The sequence below is a fragment of the Lonchura striata genome, chromosome 9, assembly GCF_050655825.1.
Source record: "Lonchura striata isolate lonStrDom1 chromosome 9, ASM5065582v1, whole genome shotgun sequence".
NCBI classification, from domain to species: Eukaryota; Metazoa; Chordata; class Aves; order Passeriformes; family Estrildidae; genus Lonchura; species Lonchura striata.
In genome coordinates this window covers 28,169,596-28,190,071 of record NC_140711.1, presented here as the reverse complement: position 1 = coordinate 28,190,071, position 20,476 = coordinate 28,169,596, and the positions used below count along the sequence as shown (strand labels likewise).

Below are 20,476 nucleotides of genomic sequence, written 5' to 3'. Positions count from 1 at the left end.
TTTGTGGGTGAATCCGGATTTCAGACGGTGTTTTGCCAGGAGAAGAGGCAACAACACCCTCTGAACAGCATAATGAAAATAAGGCATTTAATTTTTCAGTATTTTCATTAAGTGAAGCCTGCCAGTTCTAGCCATATGTGCCATTACTGTTTTAATCATCTAAATGATACACAGAAATGATACACAAGTCACACACTTGGAATTACTGAGTGTTCTTTATGCCACTTCTTTGAAAAATAGCCTTTTATTATAATCTTTTAGAGCTCTGAACAGAAAATTGCATTCCTTAGTGTTGAACTGGGGTTTTTAGGCACTGTGACTTGTAGCAGGAGGGTTGTGTTGAGGAGTGGACACATCATGAGTAGAAAGCGTGTAGCTGGAAGGCTGACAAAGAAAAACCTCATTTTCTTTGTGAAAATCTACCAAGAACATCTACTAGGCGTGTTTTTCTTAATTTTAAAATTCACTTGCCTCTTCCATTGTATGCAGAATTGAACACTTGGAATAAGGGAGTTGTAGATAAGGCCAGTCCCTTTGCCTGCATAGGTGCAGGGTCCTTCCAGTGCCTCTATACTGGGACCAGTACTGGTTTGTGTGTGTTGGGCTGGGACCCAGGAGAGCTCTGCCAGCAGGGAGGAGTTTCTGGATGTGTCTGGAAGGGTGTTGGATGCAAGCTGGCCATGGCAGCGTGGCCCCACAGCCTGTGCCTGCCTCAAGGAAAGGCCAGGTAGGTGCAGGAACACTTTGCAGTCTCAATAAATCCCAGCTCTGAAACCATCCCACGCAGAACTCGTGTGGTCGTGGCTCAAGTAGCAGAGAGGCCAAAGGTAAAAAAAACACAGTGTAAGTTGAAGCTTTTATTTTTTCCAAAGAGTGCTGTCTAGAGATCTTATTGCAGGAACTTAAAAAATGGTGAATTTTCAAGAAGTGCTTTGTTTGACACTGTTTATTTATGCATTGTCTCTTTGTAGTAAATGTGGTTGTGTGTAACACACACGTGTGAGTGTTCACCTCACAGATGTGCTGTAGGAGTTTCTTACCAAATCCATGGAGGTTGTTCAGTCACCCTTGAGACACCTCCCCATACCCAGCCATGGTTTTCTAATTCCAGTAATGCAAAAACCATTTTGGGCACGTGGAGTGAGAACGCAAACTTTTGTTTTATTCCAACCCATTGAAGAATTGCTTTTACACACTTTTCATCATTTATCTCCTCATTTATATTCAGCTGCTGTTCCGGGATTTGCCAGACTCAAAGGTTTTTCATTTTACTATTTCTCTCCTTGCTTAAAGGAAAAAAAAAGATGTAGTAGTTGGTTACACGTAATAATTGTTGGGGGGTGAAGTCATGGCTCTCTTAAAATTGATAGAAGAGCACTCATTGACTGTAATTAAACTGAGATTTCCATTTGAAATCTGAAAACAAAACCTTTCTCTTTTCTTTTTTTCCTTTGCCTTCTCCTCTCTACTCAATGTTTCATCCCTGCTCACTTGCAAGGTGTTCAGATGCTCTTAGTTGCAATTTGTACTAACAACAAGAAACTTTATTTCTTTAGATTGAACAATTTATGGGACCCCCAGGGGTCATCCAGTGCAGCTCATGGCCCTGCACAGACATCCCAACAATCCCACTCTGGGCATCCCTGGGAATATTTTCCAAACCTCTCGGGGCTGTGCCCATTCCCTGGGGAGCCTGAGTAGTGCCCAGCACCCTCTGGGGGATGAAATTTTTCTGATATCCACCCCAAACATGCCCTGACACAGCTCCAGACATTCCCTTGGGTCCCCAAAGAGAAGAGGTCAGTGCTTTTCCCTTCCCCTCCTTGGGCAGGTGTAGGCTCCTGGAGCTGTTCTTGAGAGGAGCTGCAAGTCCTGACTGAAGCTCTTGGAGTGTGTGAAAGCCTTTGAGATCTCACTGAGCACCCAACCGTCCTGCAGAAATTAAAAACGAATTTAGCACCTGCTGGAGGTTCTGAAGCAGTTGGTGGAGTTGAAGCCTGTTGTATTAGAAATGTCCTGTTCTACTTCCCTGGGAAAAGCCTTTTGATGCCTTATTTGAAGAGCTGAATCTGGCTCCAGTGGCCACCAGGTATTTGCAGAAACCCCAGAGCAGTGTTTTCTAAATCTGCACACTGTAAATAAGCCCAGTGGTTGCTTCAGCCAGCATTGTTGTGTGGCAAGCCCTGGGTTTGTGGGGCCTTTGTAAAGAGGGAATTGGATGTACAAGTTCCTCCATTGTTAGGTAACCTCAGCAACCAGCTCCTCTGACAGGGAACATGAAAGGGGCTCGTGTCTCTAGACATTGCCTTGCTGCACTTGCGTTTCTATAACAACTTGAGGAATCATTAATAAATTTGAAACACAGCTTCTCCCCCAAAGCGTTTCTTGCAGCTGAATGGGGGCTCGTGCTGGATTTCAAAGAGAGCATCGTGTCTACAATTTATTTTCAGAGTAAAATGTATTTCTTTTTGAATCAGAATTGAGCCGATACACTGAATTAAAAAATCCCTGATGGCTCTAAAAATTTGTCCAGTGGGTAGCTTGCTTGAACAAGTAATTATTTCTAACATTCTGTAAATTATTAACTCCTTTAAGATATGAACACATTTATCAGTTTAACTGTTCTTGTAATGTTTTCCCTTTTTATGTTATTTTTCCGCTTCTCTTGTATCTGGAGATTCAGAAATAACTGAAGATCTTGCAGGTTTATGCCCACTTATTTTTATTTTTAGATTTTTGTATTGCTCACCTCTTAGGATTTTTCAAAGATTGCTTCTGAGAAAATTCATTAATGATGCTTTTTCGAGATACGTATTTCATGGGATTATAAAAAGCAGCTTCTGAGCCCATTTCTTACAACCAATTTGTTCTTGGGGCTGTCAGTTAATTCGTCTGTTCCTCGGTTTCTGAAATAAAACTGAGCTTATCTTGTAATGAGGTGTTTGACAACTGTTACATAGCTAACGAGAATGAGAAAGTGTAGTCACAGAAAGAGCTTCAGAAACTCTGCTAACCTTGTGCATAATATACATATATTACTTTTTTCCAAAGGTTGTACCTCTGTGACTTCCATCCTTGGAAGTAAAAAAAAGCCAGGATGTAGAAAACTGTTTCCTAGGTTTTATTTGTTGCATTGCCACCTGTAATCTCCCCAGAAAAATTACATTAAGCTAAGTGCTCAAAGAATTTATGCATATTGCAGCATCTTCTTGTTTGTGGTTTGACTTAATAATGCTACATCTGTTCACTGGTTATCATTTACAGAAGGACTTGATTTAGGGCTCTAATAAATATTGGTCATATTGGTGCTTATATGAACCTGACTTCCAGTTAAAGTTATTTTTCCAGTTTAATTTTTGAGATAGTAGATCTCACTGCAGTTGCACAGGCCTCCCCAATAATGGCAAAACTTCCTTGGTGCAAATGGAATGTTCTGAAGAGCCTGTAATTATGACAGAGGCTTGATCAATATTTATTTCCTGGAAGATCTACGGTGCCTTTCTTGGTGGAGGGCTGCTGAAGTGATTTACCTTCTGCCGAAATGCGCCGAGCGCAGCATCGTAAAACCAGATAAGACAGTTAATCTAAAAGTCCATTGTGGAATAACAAATGTTATTATTATGGCCTGTGCAGAGCAGCCCCGTGTGTTCCTAGAGAGCAGCCGGGATGATTCATGTGCTCCTTGTTTCCATTCCAGCTGTCCGGGTGAGTAATGGTGCAGATGCTGGCCAGAGCATGGGGCTTTCACAGCTCCTCCTCCTCGTGCAGATCTGGTGTTCCACACCAGCTCTGGCTGATGTCACTTGAATGTCTCAGATCTCTGCTTTCAGAGGACAAGAACACACGGGTGTTGCTGAGTGGAGTTGAGAGGAACTCTGCTGATTCTTCTCTTAGTTCGTTGAGGCTCGTTATGGAAATCAGCTCAGGACGCAGAGCCCAGCTCAGCCCAGTTGCACCTCTGTTGAATATAAAACACTGACGTGGAGCTGTCTCGTGTTTGCCCTGTAATTTTCAGCCATTGACTCTGTTCTATGATGCCCTCAGGAGGTTATTAAGAAAGTAACTCATTATGGGAATCCAAAGTGTAGCGATAATCACTCGCCATAAACTGCGTAATGGAAGAATTTTATAGATTGTTAAAGCTCATTTTAACATTCTTTATTTCATCTTCTGCTTTGAGTTAATGCAAAGACACTGCAGACAAAGAAGGGATGATTGCTGCTGGATTTGTGATCTTGGATCAGGGTGCATAGGAAGCAATGAACAGAAGCAGATGGTTCCTATTGGGCAAACAGGGTCAGGGAAATCAAATTAGTGCGTATTTGTACTCATTTTTTTTTGCAAATAGTAAGAGCACTAGTCATGGTTTCAAGGCCTCTAGTGTGCTTTTAGCAGATGCTTGCAATGAGAAATTATTTCTTTTTCTGGCAGTTGGATTAATGCATAGTGCCTGCCCAGCACACTCTGTGTACTCCACAGTTAAAAACATTGCAAGAACAGAACATTTTGGTATTAAAACCATTTTAGCATAAATAAGTGCATTGTCCCTCATTGTGATATTGAAAAGGCTTGAATATTTCACTAAAAAATACAGTACTTGTGTATAAATATGCAAAGAATTGCCAAATCACAAAGGTTGGGTGGGGACCAGAAGGAGAAAGAGAAGGATGTTCCTTGTGATTTGGGGAAAAAAGTGACAAAATACAGGAGTCATCAAACTCTGAAAGATGTGATTTTGTAGATTTATTTCTTGTTTAACTTGTAGGGGTAAAAAGTATTTTATTTTTTTATGGTGTTTAACTTAAACATCATCACGGAGTTCAGTTATGGGTGAGGTCCTGAGACTGATGAAAATAAAAACAAATTTTGCTTATCTCTGCTCAGAATTGCACCTTAAATGTAAAAGACTGTAGACAGGTAGAAAACCAGTGAGAATTTAAGCTATTTATTTGGTATGGTTGTGGCTTTTTGTCATATACACAAATTAATCTTAGCAGAGCTTCATAGTGATGAAGTTGTTCCAGAGGTTTTTGATTGTTCAGGGAGAGTGGAGTCCCTGGTCCTGCAAGGTGAGAGACAATGTAAGACAATATGCAAGGAGAGCTGTTTGCTTTTATTTTTATCATATGGGTAATGTGGCCTGACACCTTGATTGATGGGACAGAGCTGCTGGGGACCTTGGAAGGAAGGAAAGGCAAGAAAATAAATACTTGGGTGTCGCAGAGATGAAGGAGCAGCAGAAGAAAGAGTGAAAGAGTGCTGAGATCTGGCTGCAAATGCCCCTTACCCAGATTGGGGGTTTCCCAAGTCTTTATGGATATAAGCAAGGGAAATTACAATGCTTGGACTCAAAAAAAAACCCCTGAAAAAAGTGATGTGCAGAGTTGGAGATCACCTCCCAGGATGGCAAGGAGGTGCTTGGTAGGCAAAAGAAGGTGTAGCAGTAGCTTTTGTTCTCTCCAAATAATACCTAGACAGAAAATATGGCAGCCCTGCTCTCCCCACTGCAGCTAAACCCTCAGAGGAGTTGGAGTCTCATTAAAGCATCAAAACAATTTAATTAGCCTGTCCATTCAAAAGTGGATGCAAAGAAATAAATGGAATACCTGGAATTTGAGTTTCTGTGGAAAAGCAGATTTAGAATTTTATGTCCAGGTAAGAGCAAGCATTAAACTAGCTGCTGTTTGGAGCAAAACCATAGGGGAACTAGGAAAATACAGATGGAGCTGATGAACCAATTCTCAAGCAGTTCATTTAAGTGGAAAAGTTACCCCAGGGACTGGATGGTTCTTAGTTTTCCTGACTGTCAAGTGTATGCTCTCTCTTGTTATCTGCAGTAGGGTCTGTCCTCACATTATTTTTCTGCTTTTAATAATTAATTATTTAGTTGCTAACAGTTATTTTGCTCTCAATTTTCCCCCCCACCTTGTCAGTTTGAAATGAATCAAATGCCTGACAGTGACCAGAACTATTAATGTTCTGTGCTTCATCGTGGACTTCTTTTGTATCTTCTTTTCTGAAGCTGAAACATGTTTAGGTTCAGACCTGTGTGGCTGACACACTCCCTCTCCATAAGGATCCCTTATTTTGGAAGTCCACTGAGACTTCCAAATAAATTGAGTTGACCTGTGCAGCTCTGTGTTTGTCTCCTGCCTGACCCTCCCTTTGTACAGCCAGCAGACAGATTGGAGTGAATATGATTATGCAGGCAAGCAAATCCTCTGGTTATAATTGCTTTTAATTGCTGATGCTTGACACTGGAAAGTGCCAATTCTCTATTTTTTTTTCCCCCCAGAAATATTTTTTCTACAGGAACTTTTGTTTGAAATGGAGATCTGGGTTGTTGAGTGACTACACCATGACTGGATCCTGGCTGCTATAATTAGTAGCTAATTACAACCTTTTGATTGCATGTCTGCCACGCTGTTTGCTCAGAAACAAATGCACCTTTTCTCTGGCTCAGGTGAAATGAGCAGCTGAGTGTTTTGTTATTCTGCCCTGTGATCCTGCCCCCTGCACCAGGAGCTTTCCCTTTCATGTGCAGGGGGAGGAAATGTGTCTCTGTCAGCAGCATTCCCTGGCTCTGCATTCCCAAGGATGTGTCCCTGTTTTATCAGGTGCTGCAGAAGTGCAGTGGGGCGAGTCCCAGAGGAGGAATTTGTGCAGCCATTTGGGTCAGGAATCCCTTCCCTGGGCAGGATTTTCAATCCAGCTATCACAACATTAATGCAAACTGGAAGCTGTGGCAGAGACAAGGGGGATGTTTATTAATATACTTTGCCTCTGCAAGCTGGAGATAAAAAAACAACAATAACGATGCCGTGCCTGATACACAGCTGCCAGTAAACTGCTTTTTTTTTTTCTTAAAAAAGATCATCTAGATAACTCCTCACAAAAAAACCCACAAGGATTTTCAGTTTAAAATTTGCATACTATCATCCTTGGATTTGAATCACTAGTTAAATACCTGTAATTTTTTTTTTTGTCTCTGTCACTCCTGGTAGTGGTACTTGCAGGACAGTTTTTATATCTGAAACTTAGGAAACGGTAATTTTAATGAAAAAAAAAATAAGATGCATTGCTATAATAAGGTAGAGTTTTGTTCTTTCTCTGCGTAGACAGTGCTGAATTATTTTTCCTTTCAAGCAGCCTCTGCTAAAGTGGAATAAAATGTTAAGTACTTCAGATAGCTGGAGCAAAGGCAAAGGTTGGATGGAAATCTCTGCCTTGCTGCTGCTGCCAGTGCTGACGGTGGTTCTGATATTTCCCTGGCACTTTGTTTACCAGATGGAAATATTTCATCACTGATATCTTTTTTTTTTTCTGTTAGTTACAAAGAGGACTTCATCCCCTTTAATCATGTTTAGTAGAGCTAATACAAGGAGAGTCATGCAGTGGTGCTGAAAAGGCGGGTAAAGTTAGCACTTATTTTTTTGAAGAAAAATGAACTTACATATGTGAAAATAAAACTTTTTTACTCGCCTTATCTTAATGTTTAATCATAATGCAGCTCCCATTTTCCCTGTCTGGTGCTTAAGGTTTTGATATGATAACTCACACTGTTCTACAAACTTGAAAGCTGAAGGAAATGCCTGTAAGCACATATTAATGATACAGTTTTTCTGGATTAAATTCACTTACATCGTTCTGAAAAGAGGAAATAAGTTTTAACTGCTAAATCTGCTCCGTTTCTCTCCAGTGCAATATCTTCTTTATGCGTCCAAGAGAGGCAGGGGGGGAGATGTGGCTTCATTTTAACTAAAATGACTATCCAGGGAAACAGGGATGCTTGAGTTTTCATGTGAAGAGAAGCAGATTTTCAAAAAAATTAAAAAAAAATTCAAAATTCAGTTATTTTACTGAAATAACTTGACTGTTACGGGCACAAAGTTTGAAGACTTAACCTGAATGCTGAATTTACTGTGTTAATTTAACCTGGGTATGTTTCTGTCCTAAGTGTTGCCTTGAGTTTATTTTAAGCACTTGAATCAAGAAAATGCTCACAAAGGCCTTACCATCATCCTTCAGAGTGAGTGCATCCTCCTAATTACCACCAAGAGAGCCCCATCAGCAACATTCAGAATGGTCACAGCACAAATCCCAGGGGTGTTTAAAGCCCTGACTCTGCTGGTTCCACATTTTATTTTATATTCCTTGTAAGCATGATTGTTGTGAGAGGAGAAGCAGAACCATGTGGAACATCAGCTCTGGATCCTTCCAAGTTATTGGACCACCAGGTGTGCTTCAGTGCTGCTGTCCCTGTGGAAATGTTTGCAAGCAAAGTTGCCTTTGCTCCCACATCAGTTGCAATTTGTGTAAATTTGGGTTATTTTCTGTCTGGTGAGGTATTAGCTGTAATCTGGGTAAAAGCCATTTAGCTTTGGAAACAGTGGTGGGAGTACAGGATTTATTTGACTGGGAACCAGCGTTACGTTCAGCATATGTAGAGTAAAACAAACCTAACAAATACTGGTTATCTTTATTTCTTGCCACTCTGTGACAAGCAGCGGTGCTCTCAGCACTGCACAGATTCCAAAGTTCAAAGGCTGCTTCACATTAAACAGCTTTATTCTCTGAAAATGTATTCTTCAACCATTACTGGAATCTCAGACCTCCCTGCTTGGTCCTCTGAGCTTCCTTCCATCACCTCTTTGCAACGATGCTTTTAATGAGACTCTGCAGTTCACATCTGGCTTTTACTACTGTGGATGTGTGACAGAATACAAAGGGTTCCTTGTTTAAAAATGAAATCCTGAGGCTCGTAAGAAAGCTGCAGGAGTTGGAAGTGACTCTAAACAAAATCCATTTTAAATGGATTCAAGTCTATAAAAGCGTTTCTTCTATATCAAAGGCCTTAATTTCTTGTTTATGATAGGTAAAAACTGTATTAGACCATTGCTCAGTATTGTTTTGTCCTTATTTCACTGTGTTAATGCTTGGTTATTTTAGGGCAGCATCTGTGGTCTATAAGTTATTTCTCCACAAAGATGGTGGATATGCAGTGAATATACATTCTCTGTTCAGGAAAGCACTTCTGTGTTCACTCAGCTCAGGTATTGGTGTCCTTTGGTGACAGATAATGGGTGATTTTGGCAGTGGGAGCAGAACGTCCTGCCCTGTGGGCAGAAGGAGCAGGGCTGTGCCTGCTCCCAGGCACTGCCAGGGAGGATGCAGAGAGGGGCAGCTCCAGGAGGGGTTTCCTGGCTGCTGGAAGAGCCCTTGCTAATCCTGCCAGCCAGAACCTCTGGTGTTTTGGAAATGGGGGGAGAGCAGCGTTTGAAGGAGCAGTTCTTGCACCTGAAAGAAGAATCCCCATCCCTTGTGCTGCTCAGCAGAAGGTGCCTGCACAAAGCCCCTCTGGCAGAGTGCAGAAATATAAAAATCACTATTGTAAATGCAGGTGAAGCCAATGAGAAGAAGTGACGATGTCTGACTCAATTCAGTAGGCTGAATTATTTATTCATTATAACTATGCTATAATACATTAATATACTATTTACAGGAGATACTAAAACTACAAACCTACTTTTCTAACTACCATATCTAACTCACAACTCATGACCCTCTCTGAGAGTCCAGCCCCAGGTGGGTTGGATTGGACTGGATTGGGTTGGATTGGATTGGATTGTCTTGGGTTGGATTGGATTGGATTGGCCACCAGGCTCAAACAATCCTCACCAGAATCCAACCAAGCAACCACCCCAGGGAAACAATTCTTCAAACACATTCCACATGGGAAAAACAAGGAGCAGAAACAGAAATTGTTTTCTATTTAATTTCTCTCTGTGCACCTCTATGAATAATCCTGAGAGGGTGAGAAATGTGCTTGCCACAAATCCCCACACCTGAAGCTGATGTAGCTCGCTGGTAACCTTGCAGAATTCTGCTCTGTGGTGTGGCAGATCTCTGGGGCAGTCAGAAACCTGGTGTGGCTCTAGGATTGCTTTCTGCTCTGTGTTGGAGAGTTCTTTTGGCTTTGCTGTGTTGTTTTTTTTTCACCTCCTACTGCTCCTTTCTGGTTTGTTTGAGCTAATTCAGGATGGGGACAATTTCTCACTGCTGTGTGCTCTCAGCTGTGCTAACTTGGAATTTCCCCCAGACTCTGTTGCTATTTTTTTTTTTAGCTAATTTAGCCACTCTGCTCCTGGTACCTGAGCTAACAGCACAAAGTGTGTGGGAAGTGCTGGAAATGGCAATTTGCTGTGCTATGTAGGCACCTTGCTTGCTTTTGTACAAGTTCTTACAGCTGAGACCTCTAAATGAAACCATATTTTTGCTGGTTTTGTACAGGCTGATTAAAATAAAGTCAGGTTGTGTCTTTTTGTACTTTCCTTTGGTCTTTAATTTTACTCACTTCTCATCATTACTTGCTTCATACAAAGAAATAACAAGTGATTGAAATTAATGGCATGTGTAAAGCCATGAGAATGTGGCATTCAACTAATGATACTTCAGGGGAAATAGAAAATTTGTTATTGTGAAATTTTCTACAATCCTTCTTAGAATATACTGAAAAGCACAAATGATAAACTAATCCCAGCCCAAGGTTTGAAGAAAATAACTTTTTAAAAAATGATTTTAAGGAATACTAATGTTAACCTTCTCAAGGATTTAATGAAAAAGGTTCATCTCTGGAGCAGATAAGCTGTGGTAGCTGATCCATGAGATTAATTAATGAGGGGGGAAAAAAGCAACGTCTTGGTTGGGCCATGTACACTAATTTTTGTTGAGATAATTCGTGAAGCTGGAAACCAAAAAATACAGTGCAGGGAGAAAATGCTGTGGCAAAGTATACACCTTCACAGATGGTTTGAGTTAAAAGGTGGCCTCCAGAGCTTTTCTGTCGCTGCTTTTCTGGGGGTGCCAGGAATCCTGGCTCTCTCTTGGCTCGCCCCACTCAGCTGAAGCCTTTGCTTTGTTTGCACTGTGGGGCAGATAAGGGCCCAGAGGAACATCTGTGAGGGAACTGATGGGATTTCTGGGGCACTGCACAGGCTTCAAAATTCATCTTGAGCCTCATAAACTGCTCAGCCTGTGACTCAGTGCGGGGCAATGGAGAAACGGCGCGTCCGAGACTCGAACGACGCCTGAGCAGGGGAGCTGCACTGCAGAATTCTGTGCTTGTTTTTCACCTGCAGACCACTGATGGGCACAATTTGTAGGTCAGGGTGTGAGTTTTACTTGGCAGCTGGTTCCTGGAGCGCTTGGCTGGGCTGTGGCCCTGCCGTCCAGCCCTGCTGCCAGCCTGACCTTGGCAGGGCTGCCGGTCTCCAGCCCGGCTCCATCTGTGAGAGCAGGCTCTGGGAAGCCTCTCTGTGCCCACAAATGCTTACTCTGCTCATCCCCACTTTTCTAAAGTTTAACAGACGAGGTCCTGCAGTTTTGTTTTCTTGGAAATGACATCGTATTTCCTTTTTACTACTGGTTTACTTCTTGTGTTTCTTGCCAGGAACGGAAATTCAGAAGACGATTTCTAGAGCCAAAGCAATCCCTGTGGTTTGGCATCTGAATCTATTCCAAAGCAGGAAAGGTCTACCCTCCCCTTTGGGTTTGCTCAGATTATTACAAGATCTTTCAATCCAGTCAGAGAGAAACATTGTAAGAGTAGTTAATTTGAGCAGATTTTTACAAATGCAGCTTGCCCTATTCTTCTGGTGCAAGTATGGATTTTATTAATGCAAAGTTTTTTTTTGTTAATAAATGTCAGAAACTTCTAGTATGCATTAAATTTTGTAGTTCATTGGTATATTTATCAGGCAGCATGAGGTACCAAGGAAACATTTCCATCCTGTGTGATATCTCTGTTCCTGTAGTGCCATATTCTGTAGCTTTGGTGTTCTTGGGGACTTTGGTGACGCATACACTTTGTACAAAATACTGCTCACTGTGAGTGAGGTTAGTGTAATCTGTCCTTAAAATTCAAGATAAGGAGTTTCAGCACCTCCAAGTCCTGAATAGTTGCTTTTGTAGCGCACAGTGTGATGAGAAATGGAGCCAAGCAATTGAATGCAGGAAAGATCACCAAGGTCTAAGGGAAACAAATACAACAAAAAATACTGTGCTGAACAAGCAGAAGCTTTTGCATTGAGCAGGCACCAGAAACTTTATCTTCTGGGGGCAGGCTGTGTGATCTTTGCCTGGTTATCTGCTCCAGAAGCAAAGAATCCTTCAGCCAGGACGGTTTCTTTTCCCTCCGTTCAGTCTCTCATTATGTGGCCTGATTTTTGCCTGTTTAACCTTTCATGCTCACACAAGGTTAGAGCTTCGAGGATTTTTTTTTTTTTTTTTGCTGTTCCCACAAAAGCTGCAGGATGAAGGAGGTGCAGAATGCAGCTTCATCTGCTGCAGCTCCTTGGCTGATCCAAAGTGCCGCAGAGGCACCAGAACTGCAGGGCTGGCTGCCAAATTGGTTTTTTCTGCCTCTCCTCTCTCAGGGCTGAGGTGCAGGCATCAATACACTAATTTTTAAATGACAGACCCTGACCATCCCCTCTGTAAGCACGTGGCAGCTGTGTTGTATAAACTGGGTCATAAATATGGAAAACTGAGGCACGTTGTTGTTCAGCGGTTGTGGATGTATGACTTGGTGGAAACAGCAATAATTAAGCCAAATTTCCCTATCTGAAGTTATTTTTATGGCTCCTAGGTGCTGATCTATGCATGGTTTAACCCTTGCCAGCAAGGAGTACCTGTTTTGATGGTAACTTTCTCCCTTTTCTGAAGGGCAGGTAGCTCCTGGAGCTTGGCTTTTCAGAAATGCTGGCACCAAAGCCATCTGGCAACTCATTTGGGGTGTGTGAGCTTGACAGCTTTGAAAAGGAGACTTTGGGGTTGTAAAATGTTGTTCACAGCCTTCAAAGTTAAGTCCTAGAATGGGTCAGGTTGGAAGGGACCAGGTGGGTCACGGGTCCCTGCCCAGAGCCCAGGATTGTGTCTGCATGGCTCTGGAATATCTACAGCCAGGGACACTCTGTCGCCCTGATTCTTAAGATTTTCTAAAGCCTTCTGAGTTTACATTCCATTAGAAAACTTTTTCACACAATTTTCTATAAACAACATATTGTTTTGCATTACTTCATAGGGTTGGAGAAACTTAATGTACTTGTAATTTGTCCAATGTCTTTGGAGAGGTGGCACCTTCACCCTCCAATCCACTGTCACCTTTGGAAAATATAAAAGTTGGAGTCAGAGAAATAAACTGTCTTCTTTACCTTGCAAATAGCAGGTGGCTCACATTGTGCTTTCACGAGTCCTATAGGAGCAACACTCCACACCCTCTCTGGGCAAGTTGTTTTTCTCAGTTCCAGAAAAGTAGTTTTTCATTTACTGGTGCCGTGGCAGTGGTAAATAATCAAGTGTTCAGTGCTTTGGTTGGAGTCAAGTGCAGTGGGGCATAAATGAGACCTTAAACCAAACCTGTCCAAAGCTAAAAGCTGAAATACAGTTCCTCCCCCTCCAGATTAATGACACCATAAATTGAAAGAAACCTGCAATGTGCATCCAGGTCAGGGCTTCTTTACTCCTTCTGTCTTCAGTGAGCCAAATGCTCTTAAGTCTTTCCATTGCTACTTTGGGAATAGATCAGGCTCTAATTGTCCCTGCAATGAAAAGTTGACCTCTTGACTGCTTATTTTTCTTTTACTGAATTAATTTCTTTTTGTGTTTGAACAGAGAAGAGACTTTGGAAGCCACCAAAGTTGACTCTGTTAAATAAGGCGAACTGATATTTTAAAATAACAGTGATGATGATATTTTAAAATAACAGTGATGGTGCTTCTCTTGCACCAGGTTTTGATGTCCCCTGTAGGAACATTCTGGCACCATTGTGAGTGGAAATCAGTAGAGTCTTCCCATTAACCCCTAACCAAGGTCATACAAAAAATAAAAACAATAGAATATATTAGAAATAAATAGGAATTTTTCATGAAGTTTAATAAGGGTGAGCTATAGCTTCAGATACTTTTATCTGTTCTATAGCAGCTTGATAGAACTATTGGCTGCAAAGAAATGAAAATATTTTTGTCTGTTGCAGCTTTTTTCCAAAACTGAAGCATCCTAGATTGTTGGGTTACTTGTGTTGAACCCTGATAGCATGAAAAACTTTTGTGCTTATTCATGTATAGTTTTTATAAATGAATAAAATTTTCAGTAATTATAAATTAGCATTAGAAAACCATTTAAGGTGAACTGTTTTATGACATTTCAGACCTCTGTTGTGACTCTGTGACATTGGTAATATTGTTTTCATTGAAAATTCGAGGAAACTCAGACCCATGCATGTCTTTTCTGAATTTTTATATCCAAGGAGGATTTAGAGGTCAGCCACTTCCTTGGAATGTCTTCACTTCAGCTAAATGACAAGCATTGTTCTTTGAAAAGAGCAGGAGCAGTAATGAGATGCTGCCTTCTTTCCAAAGAAATATGGAGCCTGGAAAGAAACTCTGTGGGGAAACCAAGCTCAACCATCTAATATTTTATGAAGATTTATTTTTCCTCCAGGGTTACTATTTCGTGTTTTTATTCTAATAGATCTTGTTAAACAATGAGGCAGGTAACTCTGTCCTTACTTTTAATGACTGCTTTCAAAAAAGTGCAGCTGTTCATCAAGTTAACTGCTTAATTATAGTTCCCTAGGCCATTTACAAATATGCCCAGAAACAGTCTATCAGAATAGAGATTAATTGAAGTCTTTTTATTGTCTGGGGAAAATTTGAAGTAATTTTGTTGTCTAGAGAGAGTTTTGGAAAGTTTTCTCGATTTTTCCCTGGTTTTATGAGTGAGCTCACAGGTGAGGTGTCAGGGACTTGTGCTGGGGTTGTCATGTGTGACAGTTTTTTTTCTCCAGCTCTAGACAGTCTGTCACTGTTTCTAAAACTATACCTTTGTTGAGGAGCTGCTCCAAAGTCTGTGTTTCAGACTTTCAATCAACTCATGGCTGTGTGTTGGCTTCCTGCTGTGACTCAGAGGACCAAAAGAGCTTCCACTTCAGTGATCAACAGGCTCTGATAATAAGGCAGAATGAAGAGACAGTGATTTTTCTTTGAACACCTAGCAAAAGTTACTTCATTAAACCATCATCAGTGCAAAAAAAAAATCTGTTCAAATAGGCAGTGCCTACCTGCTAAGAGGTTGGCATCTTGAAAAACGTTTTATATTTGATGTATATTCTGCTTTTCATCAGCGCCTGTGGGCTTTATGAAGTGTTTATGAACTTCTTTGCTTCTCTCCTTGTGAAAGTGCATTAACCTGCAGGCTGGAGTTCTTCAGTCTTTACATCACATGCCAGTAGCCTTAGAGAAAGCTGAAAGAGAGAGTAAAAAATATTCTTCTCCTCTTTTGGTAGTGTATGAAGGTCCTGATCACGTTCAGGCTCCTGTTTCACTGAGCACTGTAAAGCTACATAACAGGAAGATAATTTATTTCCCAGATACAATAATAAGATAAATATAAACTTAACAGTAACAGGTGGAGGCAGCAGATTGAGAGAGCACAAGTTAATGATGATGTGGCTATAATTAAAGTATTAGCAGTGGTTGTTTTACAACAGCTGCTTTGTTGTCTGGAACAACCTCTCCAGCTAAAGTAACAATTATATAGGTAAGAATGTAAATTCCAATAAAAAAACCCTCCAAAAGTCATTGCCATTTTGTCATTAATGCCAACTCATCTTCCCATTTCTATGCATTCATTACTGATTTATAACAATTACTAGACCTTCAAAATCTGGTCTAGAGGATGGCTCTTACCACAACTGCAGAGCATTTAGTGTTGTGTGCTGGGGATTTGTTTTTTTACCCATGTTACTTTTGGCATGTATTTTCAAAAATTTATTTAAAAAAAACCCAAAACTTGTTCCTTGGAAAGAAATTTTATTAAAGTTCAAAAAATTATTTTAAGAATTGTCCATTCTCAGCCACATTCTTAGAGTCTATAATTTTAAAAATTGATGGAGAGACCAAGGGAGTTCCCATATCTGTGGAACCCTCACAAACAAATGAAGGTGATGCTGGCAGACAAACACCCAATTCATTTCCTGAAAAGCTTGAAGATATGAGGTCTGATGAGGAAGAAGACCAAGCTCAATAATACAAATGTCCCTACAAGTATATTCCAACATCTCAGTTTTGGCCAGAATGACAAGGGGCTGTTGTCCATGGAAGTAAATCAGCCAAAGAAAGTTAAGGCTGTTGGGGCCATAAAAACAGGAGCAGCTCTGAGGGAAGTTCCCCCTTTGACAGAGACTGGCATTAACTGGATTTTCTTTCTGGTCACGCAAAAGCCACAGTAATGTTTTAGTTCAGATTTCAAAGGCAGCAGGTGTGGGCAGCTCAGGATGAGGAGCGCAGGACACAAGGGAGGTGAGTTCCATGCTGCTCCTCCAGCATGGTTCTCTCTGAAAATACCTGCCATGAAGTTGTGACATATGAAAGGGTTATTATTGCAGTCCTTGTCCTCATTGAGGTGTGTCTGGGAAGCTGGTGCCTTGCCATTAAGAAGGAAAGGGATCTGCACAGAATCCTGTAAAAGCTGGGAGTCTGTTCCCACCAGGAGGGAAATGCTTCTGCCCTCAGCCTGTGGATTTGTGTGTAATAAGTGATTGGCACAAACATTTCAGTGAGTAACTGAAATATTCATCATATCCCATCCCAAAATAGTGACACCTACCAGCCTGAGCTAGAGGAAGGTGTGCCTGTGGCAGGGGGCTGGAATGAGATGATCCTTCAGATCCCTCCCAACCCCAGCCGTTCTGTGATCCCATGGTAATTCCTGGAGCAGTGGAGAGCAGGTGGAGCTGTAATTCTCCCACTCCTTAGTTTTTGCTTTGCTTCCAAGCAGTGCTGCCACAGGGATCTGCTGAAGGTGAGCTGGAGAAGCTCCTGGCATCAGTCTGAGCCAGCAGAGTCAGCAAGTGCTCATTAATCATCCTGACCTGCTCAGTCCTTGCAACTCTTCTGTGGCTTCCAGTGCTCTGAGCTGCACCTTGTCCCTCTGCAAACAGAATTAGAGAAGCAGCTGTTCACAGAAAACAATTTCCTGGGAGAAGGAGTATCTTAAGTGTTGAAATTTATCTTTTTTTTAGCACACAGTAGAAAAATAGTATATTCAGGTCAACAATTCATTGGGAGAAATTTCATGAAAAGGCAGTCTCCTTGGCTTTGAGTGATGCGGCTTTGCAGCCACTACATTCTGCAGTGTAAGCTTGCAAGACCTCAAACATGTTGTCTTTGCTCAGCACATCACATGTATTAATAATTAAAGTTGGATTTCAAGGGACAACTGGGCTTTGATATGCAACTCCTCTGCCTCCTCCCTCTTCTGTTCATTAGGGACCTTTGGAGTGAGAGAGGGAGAGATTTTCATTCCACTTTTGCTTTGCACAGTGAAAGGGCAGTTTTTGAACTGCAGTAACAAATTTATTTTTTCATTGGTCTTGCTGATTGGATTAGCAGTACTGCTGGCTTTATTACCCCTGATTAAAGTCAGGGCACTGGGGATCTGACAAATGTATTCTGTCTGTAGTTCACCCAGCACACACTGTTTAATCCTGTTGATTGCAAGGCTTACCAAAATTGTTTAGTCACAAAGCTGGTTCTGTAAGTCGGCGAGGAGAAAAAAGGTAAATAAAAGATGACTCAGGAGGAAATGTGTTTGCAAATTATATAGACTTATATAAGCTCTACTGAAAGTCCAGAAAATCAGAGTGTTAAAAAGTTAGAGCTCTGGGAGACCTCTCAGTCCTCTGGTCCGTGCCTGTGCTGATGGTGGGTTATTTTCTGTGCTGTACATCTTTTAAACATTACAGAAGGGAGATGATGTCTGAGTATGCTGCTCATGAAAATTACTCAGTGGTAAAACAAAAATAAGAGCAGCACATATTTCACTGCTTTCTGTGTTCCTTGGACCTCAGACCTCCTAAATGTAGAGGAATGATTACATTAGTCTGCTTCCATAAGCATTTTTTTCCCATAAGAGAGAATAGAGTAATGATTCTTTACTAACAGTATTACTGGTAGAAAAATTAGTGCGCTCCTATTTTTGGTCATAATTATCTATGGGATTTGTGGTTTTCATTGTTCTCTAAATGCCTTATATCTGCAGCCCTCATTTTCTGCCACAATTTTCAGGCTGCAGCCCTGCTTGGCTCCCTCCTTGTGCTGTCAAGCAATTAGGCAGAATGTAGCCAGATTTTGGGGTGATCCTCCTGCATTTCCAAGTTTTTTACAGTGCACCATTCCTGCTCCTGGCTTCTCCTTCTCTTTCACTGCAGGATAGTCTGGTTTGGTGGAGTTTTTCAGAGTTTTGCTCTGCCAGCCTTTGGGAATATATCATGAGAAGGAAAGACAGGTCCAAGCAGGGGCGGAAGAATAAAAGCTGCACCAAGCAGTTGGATGCTGAGAGTGCAACTTGCACAGCAAGGATGATGTATTCCATGACCTCTTAAGAAAAGCCTCGTTCTTAAAATAGCTTGCCAAAGCCTAAAAGGATGTGATGAGCTTCACCTTAAAAAGTGAAGTTTGGAGTCCCTGTCATTCTGCAGGTGAAGGTCACGACTGGTCATTCCTGCGTGGAGCGTGTTTGTGCTCCTGCCGAGAAAACTGGGAGGTGCATGTGAGATTTTAAAGTCTTGGTTGTTGGCCCTGCTCAGGATTGAGAGTTGGCCTGGACTTTTCAGTGTTGCTGCTTAATTCAGTACAGTAACATTGGAAATCTTCTGTTAGAAAACACTAAATTAGCTTTTGACTGTAAATGGAGGTTATATAAATGAGACGTGATAAATCAAAGATCTTTTTTTTTTTTTTTTTTTTTTGGTAAGGGTGTAATTTGTACTGAATGATCTTGGAATGAGTTTTGTAGATTTGGAAGCCGAATATTACAATTTCAATGTGGCAGAAATATGTTTTTGTGGGAGTTAATTCCCGAGTAACAGAATTATGTTTGTCTACTCAGCCTCTCTTCTCTCCAAGGCAGCATCTGGCTTATTCTCCTTCCCAATTTTACATTTGGATAAAGTCCGAATGAGAAAACTCTGGGCTGTGCTACAGATCCCTGAGTAACTTGTGGAACCCAGTCCTGCTGCACTCCTTCCCTGGCTCTGTGCTGGAGCAGGTCATGGGAGGTCTCTGAGTACACAAATTAGGAGGATGATGTGTTTATCTCTAATCTTCTGTCTCTCGGTGAGAAAGCATTCACAGAATCATTAAGGTTGGAAAAGACATCCAAAAATCACTGATTCCAACCTTATGTACTCACAATTTGCTGCGTAGCTTGACCAGACGTGCAGACCAAAATCCCAGTATGGGCCAAAAATCCAGGGGAGTTTTAAGTGCAGCAGCTTCTCTCGGTGTTTGGATTTGTGTCGTGCTGTGGGGAAAGCTCTTCTGGCCCTCTCTGTGTCATCCCCAGGTGACAGCTATGGGAAAGCTGGCAGGAATGAGCTGCCTCTGCTTCCTCAGCAGCTCCTGCCTGCTTAATAATCCTACAAAAACAAAGCAGGAGAGCTGGGATCATCTCTGCTCCTGTTGAGGCGTGCTGTGGTGTTTTCCAAGCAGGGTTGTTTTCACCACTGCCTTGTTATCCTTTTCCCATTGCCTCTCCCTGTCATGTTTGGGGGCTTGGCTTCTGTATTTTTGTTAATAAATTGAAAATACACAGTGGCATTCAAATCTTGTTAAACGATGTTTGGGTTGCCTCATAAAACAAGATAATTGTGCAATCACAAAATGGTTTAAACATCTGATTTGGATTAGAAACAAAAATGGTGTGTAATTGCTCTCTGAAACTTGTAACTCACATGAAATGGATGTTATCAGGCAGATGTTCTTTTATTCACCAGCACACTCGGAATCTCTGGCTCTTAAGTGCCAGGAGAAGTGAAACGTGCTCAATTAGCTCAGTAGGCTGTGGCTAATCCTCCTGCCCAGCCTCTGGTCCCCAGGTACAGCTCTGCAGTGGCTCCTGAGCATCTCCTCAGCCCCTGATGGTGTTACACCAGTGCACTGAGCCTGGGCTGCAGGACAGAAAAAAATGTAAAAGTTTGGGAGCAACACCTTTTACACTGCCCCCTGAAAAGGGAGGATTTTGTGATAAAAGGCTCTAAAGTGGTGCTGATGTGTAAAACCACTCACACCTCGCTATGGAGTGACTTAGGTGGAAACCTCTCAACAAGACTATAAAGATTTTAAAAATCTGAATTCTTTCAGGAGTTAAGCTTTAAAACATAGCTTGATTTTTTTGATGTCCCAAAAGTAAAACCATCCATTTTTGTGGATGCTGTCTCTCAGGTTTCGGACCTGTTTGCATATTCTGAAGTAAATTAAGCAGCATTTCCTAGGGAAGGGCCATAAACCTCCCCAGTTAATCTGAGAGCAAATTCCAAAAAACTTTAGGCTTTGAGAAATATGTGAGGGGGCTGTTGACAGGTCTGAAAGGATCATCCTGATAAAAGTACAATTCCAGCAGTCCTGAAATCTCTCTT

The 20,476-nt window shown here is 41.5% G+C and overlaps 1 protein-coding gene across 7 annotated transcripts in view; it reads left to right on the top strand.

Annotated features, from left to right (window-relative positions):
- Positions 1–20,476, top strand: part of LOC110480370 (uncharacterized) — a 199,336-nt gene that overhangs the window by 38,419 nt on the left and 140,441 nt on the right. The gene's annotated exons all lie outside the window — the stretch shown is intronic.